Below are 6,167 nucleotides of genomic sequence, written 5' to 3' on the forward strand. Positions count from 1 at the left end.
ATAAGGAAATCTCTCTAGAAGAATTGATAGATGCAATTGCCCAATTAAAACCCAACAAAACGCCAGGCCCAGATGGATTCTCCAATCAATACTACAAAAAATTTAAGGCGGTCCTGGCCCCGTATCTACTCGATATGTTTAATGCGTTTCTGGAAGGAACAGTCATCCCACCATCTATGTCTAAAGCTAATTTAGCAATCATACCAAAGGAGGGGAGAGACCCACTACAGTGTGGTAACTATCGTCCCATAGCCCTCCTTAATACGGATCTAAAACTGTTCAGCAAAATTCTGGCAAATAGATTGACCCCCATACTCCCAAGCCTGATACATATAGATCAAGTCGGGTTTATTTCCGGCAGACAGGCCTCAGACAATACTAGAAAAATTATAGATATAATCGACCATGTACATCTCTCATCCACAAAGGCCATCCTGTTGAGCTTGGATGCGGAAAAAGCATTCGACAGGATTAGGTGGGATTTCCTAGACCAAACCCTACTTAAATATGGATTTCAGGGCCCATATCTAGAAGGTGTAAGAGCCCTATACAGATCTCCCACGGCTATAGTGAAACTTCCAGGAGGAGACTCAAACCCTATAAACATAAAGAATGGTACTCGACAGGGATGTCCCTTGTCTCCGCTTCTGTTTGCTCTCTCTATTGAACCCTTGGCAGCAACAATTAGAGACGAAAAAAACATAAATGGAATTGTAATAGGAGAGACAAACTACAAAATATCCCTATTTGCCGACGACATTATCCTAACTCTCGCCAACCCCTTGATTTCACTCCCGAATTTACATTCACAACTAGATAAATTTAGCAAAATATCGGGATATAAAATCAACATGGATAAGTCGGAAGCATTGAACCTAACCCTATCGGATTCTGAAATCAAATTATTACACGCAAATTTTAAATATAAGTGGAACTCCACAAAGATCAAATACTTAGGAATCCAAATAACAAGGGAGTATAATACACTATACAAACATAACTATCCACCATTATTTGAGAGGCTAAAAAATGACCTCCAGAGCTGGAACGAATACCAGATATCTTGGTTAGGAAGAATAGCCACAATCAAAATGAATATCCTACCAAGACTCCTGTATTATTTCCAGACTCTTCCTATAGATATTCCAATGCCGGAGCTTAAAAACATACAAAACAGAATTTTCCAATTTATCTGGCAAAATAAAAGACCCAGGGTAGCTAGATCTATTATGCTAGCCCCAAAAGATTGCGGAGGCTTGGCAGTCCCGGATATCATTAAATACTATTTGGCGGCCCAACTCAAACAAGCAATAATTTGGAACAATGATCCAGCCACCAGTTGCTGGGTGGGACTTGAGTCTACTTATACAAGACCTCTCTCTCTCCCGGCTGCTATGTGGACCGAGAGGGGAGGAGAGACCTTCTTGGAAACATTAAAACTGGGAGCAATGAAATGTACATGGCGGATATGGTCTAGAAATAAAAATAAATATGGTCTGACAGCCAGTCCAACACTACTAACCCCTATATTCTATAACCCTGAATTCTCCCCAGGCTGGCTTCCACAGAGACTCAATAAATTTAAGACGTTAAAGTTGATGGTAGCTGACGACTTTGTAGATAACGGTATAATTCTACCACTCCAAGCGCTGGAGAAGAAACACAAAATCATAAATATACCAGTGTTTGGTTACCTCCAAATTAAGCATTACCTGCAATCAGTCTCTAAAGATTCGGCATTCAAAGATTTAACAAATTTTGAAAGACTGTGTAGGAAAGGATATTACTGTAAAGGACTGATTTCGGAGATATATCTGGGTCTGGCGCGATTAACGGGTTGTTCCCAACATAGCTATATGATCAAATGGGCAGAAGATTTGAATACAGAGATCGATAGAGAAGACTGGGAGGACATTTGGGAGGTAGCTGCAAAAACGTCAATCTGTACCACTATCAAAGAGAATATTTATAAAATTCTATTTCATTGGTACCTAACTCCGAGTAGGCTGGCTAAGATCTTCCCCGGGTTCCCGGATTTGTGCTGGAGGGGATGCGGGCAAAAAGGAGATATGGTTCATATTTGGTGGAGTTGCCCAAAAATTCAGGTATTCTGGGTCATGATACAAAGATTGATCAGAGAGTACTTGGGGGTGGAGGTTGAGGTGGAACCGCTGACCATGGTGCTGGCCAAACCAATAGATGAATTAGGAACGGCAGAAAGTAAGATGATCACTCATGTACTGACAGCTGCCCGTTGTGCTATTGCGGCTGCCTGGAAAAAGGTGAATGCGCCTTCTAGGCAGACTGTCTTACGGAGACTAAGGGAAATAAAGATGATGGAGCTCCTCACAGCACAGTTGAACCAGAAAACTGACAAATTTCACAAAATTTGGGAAATATGGCCAGGAAACTAGGGAAATATATATAAATATATATCATTTATATAAATAAATACAGAAATACCAGACAAATGGGCTCGTCCTACCCCCCCCCCCCCCCCTTCCACCCCTCCCACCCTTCTTTTTCTTCTTTTCTACGTTCTTCTCTATCCTTTGTTAAGCTCATGAGAGACGCGTGTTATATCAATTATTTTATTTCAGATGACAAACTGTTAATGCTCTTTGTTGTATGGACAATATATTTGTTATGTCTCTCTAAAACAATAAAAAATAAATTGAAAAAAAAAAAAAAGAAAGACAGGTAGGGTCAAGCTTGCTGTTTTTGAGTAATGGTATGACTGTTGCATGTTTGAAGGAGGATGGAAAGGTTCCAGAGCAGAGGGAGGAGCTAAAAATGTGTGTAAGCGTAGGGATTATAGTAGGAGCTAGAGGTTTTAGGAGATGGGAGGGAATGGGGTCAAGAGGGTAAGTGGTAGAGGGAGAAGAGGCGATCAACAGCGACACATCCTCCTCTGAGACAGTGGAAAAAGAGTCAAGGAAGGCAGGAGGAGAGTTAGGAAGAGGTGTAGGATGGGAAGAAGAAACAGAGGGGATGTTCTGACGTATGGATTCCACCTTTTCCTTAAAATAGTCAGCAAAGTCCTGAGCAGAGATGGAGGAAGGAGAGGCAGCTGAGGGTGGTTTGAGTAGAGTATCAAAGACAGAGAACAGTCGGCGTGGGTTAGACTTGTGCATGTTGATTAGTGCAGAAAAGTAGGCTTGTTTAGCTTGCGAGAGGGCAGAGTTGAAACAGGATAGCATAAATTTGTAGTGAAGGAAGTCTGCGAGAGTGTGAGAATTCCTCCAGAGGCGTTCAGATGAACGAGTGGAGGAACGCAGCATGCGTGTGTGGGAATTTAGCCAGGGTCTAGGGTTAGAAGGGCGAGTGCGGCAGAGAGAAAGTGGGGCATGTAGATCAAGAGAGGAGGACAAGACAGAGTTGTAGTTCCTGACCAGGTTGTCGGGGTCTGTAGCAGAGCTGAGAGAGGAGAGGGAGGAGCGTAAAGTGGACTCAAAGTCAGGTAAGTGAATAGAGCGCAGGTTTCTGCAGAACCGGGGTGTAGATGGAGGTGGAGAAGGGGAGAAGCGAGATAGAGAGAATGAGATGAGATGATGGTCAGAGAGAGGAAAAGGGGAAATGGAGAAATCGGAGAGAGAGAAGTTCTTAGTGAAAACCAGGTCTAAGTAGTGGCCATCCTTGTGGGTGCTGGCTGCAGTCCACTGTTGAAGGCCAAAAGAAGAGGTTAGAGAAAGAAAGCAGGAAGCCCAAGGGAGAGAGGGGTCATCAATGAGGCAATTTAAGTCCCCAAGGAGAAGAACAGGGGAGTCTGAGGAGAGGAAGAAAGAGAGCCAGGATTCAAAGTGAGAGAGAAAGGCAGAAGGGGGATGAGTAGAGGTAGGTGGGCGATAGATGACCGCCACATGAACAGGGAGAGGAGAGAAAATCTGGACAGTGTGAGCCTCAAAGAAGGGAAAAGCAAGAGAGGGAGGAATAGGAAGGGTTCGGTAACGACAGAGAGAGGAGAGCAGGAGCCCCACGCCTCCACCCCTGCCATCAGTGCGCGGAGTGTGGGAGAAGGAAAGGCCACTGTAGGAGAGGGCAGCTTCCAGAGCAGAGTCAGACTGAGTGAGCCAGGTCTCAGTTATAGCAAAGAGAAGCAGGAAGTGAGAGAGAAAGAAGTCATGCACAGAGAGGAACTTGTTAGAAAGGGAGCGAGCATTCCAAAGAGCACAGGAGAAAGGGAGAGAGGAGGGAGGGTGGCAGGGGATGGGTATGAGGTTGGAGGGGTTGACACCAGAAGGAGTAGAGGTTGCAGTTGGTAGGCGAGGACGAGCGCATGTAGGAATAAGACAGGGACCAGAATTGGGAGAGATATCCCCAGAAGCAAGGAGGAGAAGCATGGATAGAAAGAGAATGTGTGAGGAGGATTTGTAGGGGTGTGTTTTAGTGCAGGGGATATAGCTGTGTGGTGTCAGAGGACGCAGGTAAGAAAGGAGTTCATGTGAAATGAGAAGTGGGGAAGGAAGGAGAGATGGAGATATATGGACAGAGTTAGAGACATAATGAGGCTGGTAAAAAGAAGTGCATAATTTGAGAAGAAGGGAAGCCACTGCAAATATAAATGGTAAAGGCAGCATCACAGCAGTAATGATGCAGTCTGGTATTGATGATATCCTCCTTTCCAGCGTAGTTCAAATGCAGGAATCAGGGCCAGTTGGGTTGTCCACTTCTTCCTCACTTCTTTTGAACTTCCTTTTAAACTTCAGTTGTTCAGTAGTCATGCCACTTATAATGGGCCACTTGGATATGGGCTGCAAGCAGACTAGCTGTTCTGACTGGGTTTATATAGGCCTAAAAAGTCATCTGACAGTGTGGCTCTGTCTGCTTAATTAGCACATCTGAGGCACATTCAAACAAATGGTTTTCTACACAGGGTGTTCCCTGCCTAGGTGGCAACACTTAATTTGATTAGGGGTAGACAGAAAACAGCATTCAAATTTGGTTTTTACCTAGCATTGGATCACTTGCATATACTATATAATACACACAGCAAAGGCTTCAATGATGATTTAGAGATGGTTTTTACCTGAGGAGAGAAGAAGGATAAGATCCATTAGGGTAAGAGTTCCTTTCTTTTAAACTTCAGTTGTTCAGTAGTCATGCCACTTAAAATGGGCCACTTGGATTTGGGCTGCATAGCTAGGATATCATCTATGGAACACTTGTAAAATACTCCATTTTCTAAGAAGGAATTATTGTTCCATATATGTTGGTCCTCCCACCAACCCATAAAAATATTTGCGTAATTAGGGGCAAAAAAAATTCCAATGGCATTTCTCTTAATTTGGAGAAAGAACTGATCTAGAAATGGAAAAAAGTTTTGATTAAGAATAAAGTCTATACGTCTCAAAATTAATTCCAGATGTGATTTAGATAAAGAACCCTTTTTAAGATCTCACTTACTACAAATATGCCATGTGCATGTAATATTAATAATTAATGTATATAATGATGTCACATGGCACGTTATCCATTTATAGCCATTTTCCCACTTAATTTATTTAAGAAGTTGTAATACACCAATACTATCTCTTATATACGATCTTATGTCTGGAACTAATTTATGAAGAAAAATATCACCGTACTCTGACATATTTGATATCAAGGAGTTGATAATTCCTGCAATAATAGGAGGACCTGGAAGTTCTATTAAACTTTTGTGGATCTTAGGTAAGTAGCACAAAATGGCTATTCTAGCATCTTTATTATCAAGGTATGTCTATACTAGAGACGAGAGGAGAGACGGCAAGGTGAGTGGGGGAGGAAACAGAGAGATTGAAAGGAGAGTAGTCGACAGATGAGATGAGAGTGTAGAGTGCACAGAGAGAAGACATCGACACAGGGTATAATGGAGGAGAGTAAGGTGGGGAAGAGGGGACAAGAGACAGCCAGGCATTATTGCGAAGGGTGAAAATAAAGAGTAATGTTTAATTTAAAACCTTTAAGATCTGCTATATAATTAGATAATTAGATAATTAGACTAGATTAGCAGGAACTCCTCTTCCTAAATGTTACTTTTATGTCTGAAGCACTTATTCCCATGATCTGTTATTTGTATTATTTGTTATTTATATGATTGTCCTGTGTATTACTACTGTAAAGCGATATGTGCATTAATGGCGCTATATAAATAAAGACATACATACATTGCGTATGTTACACCAGGT

This window comes from Ascaphus truei, chromosome 3, assembly GCF_040206685.1.
Source record: "Ascaphus truei isolate aAscTru1 chromosome 3, aAscTru1.hap1, whole genome shotgun sequence".
Taxonomy (NCBI): Eukaryota; Metazoa; Chordata; class Amphibia; order Anura; family Ascaphidae; genus Ascaphus; species Ascaphus truei.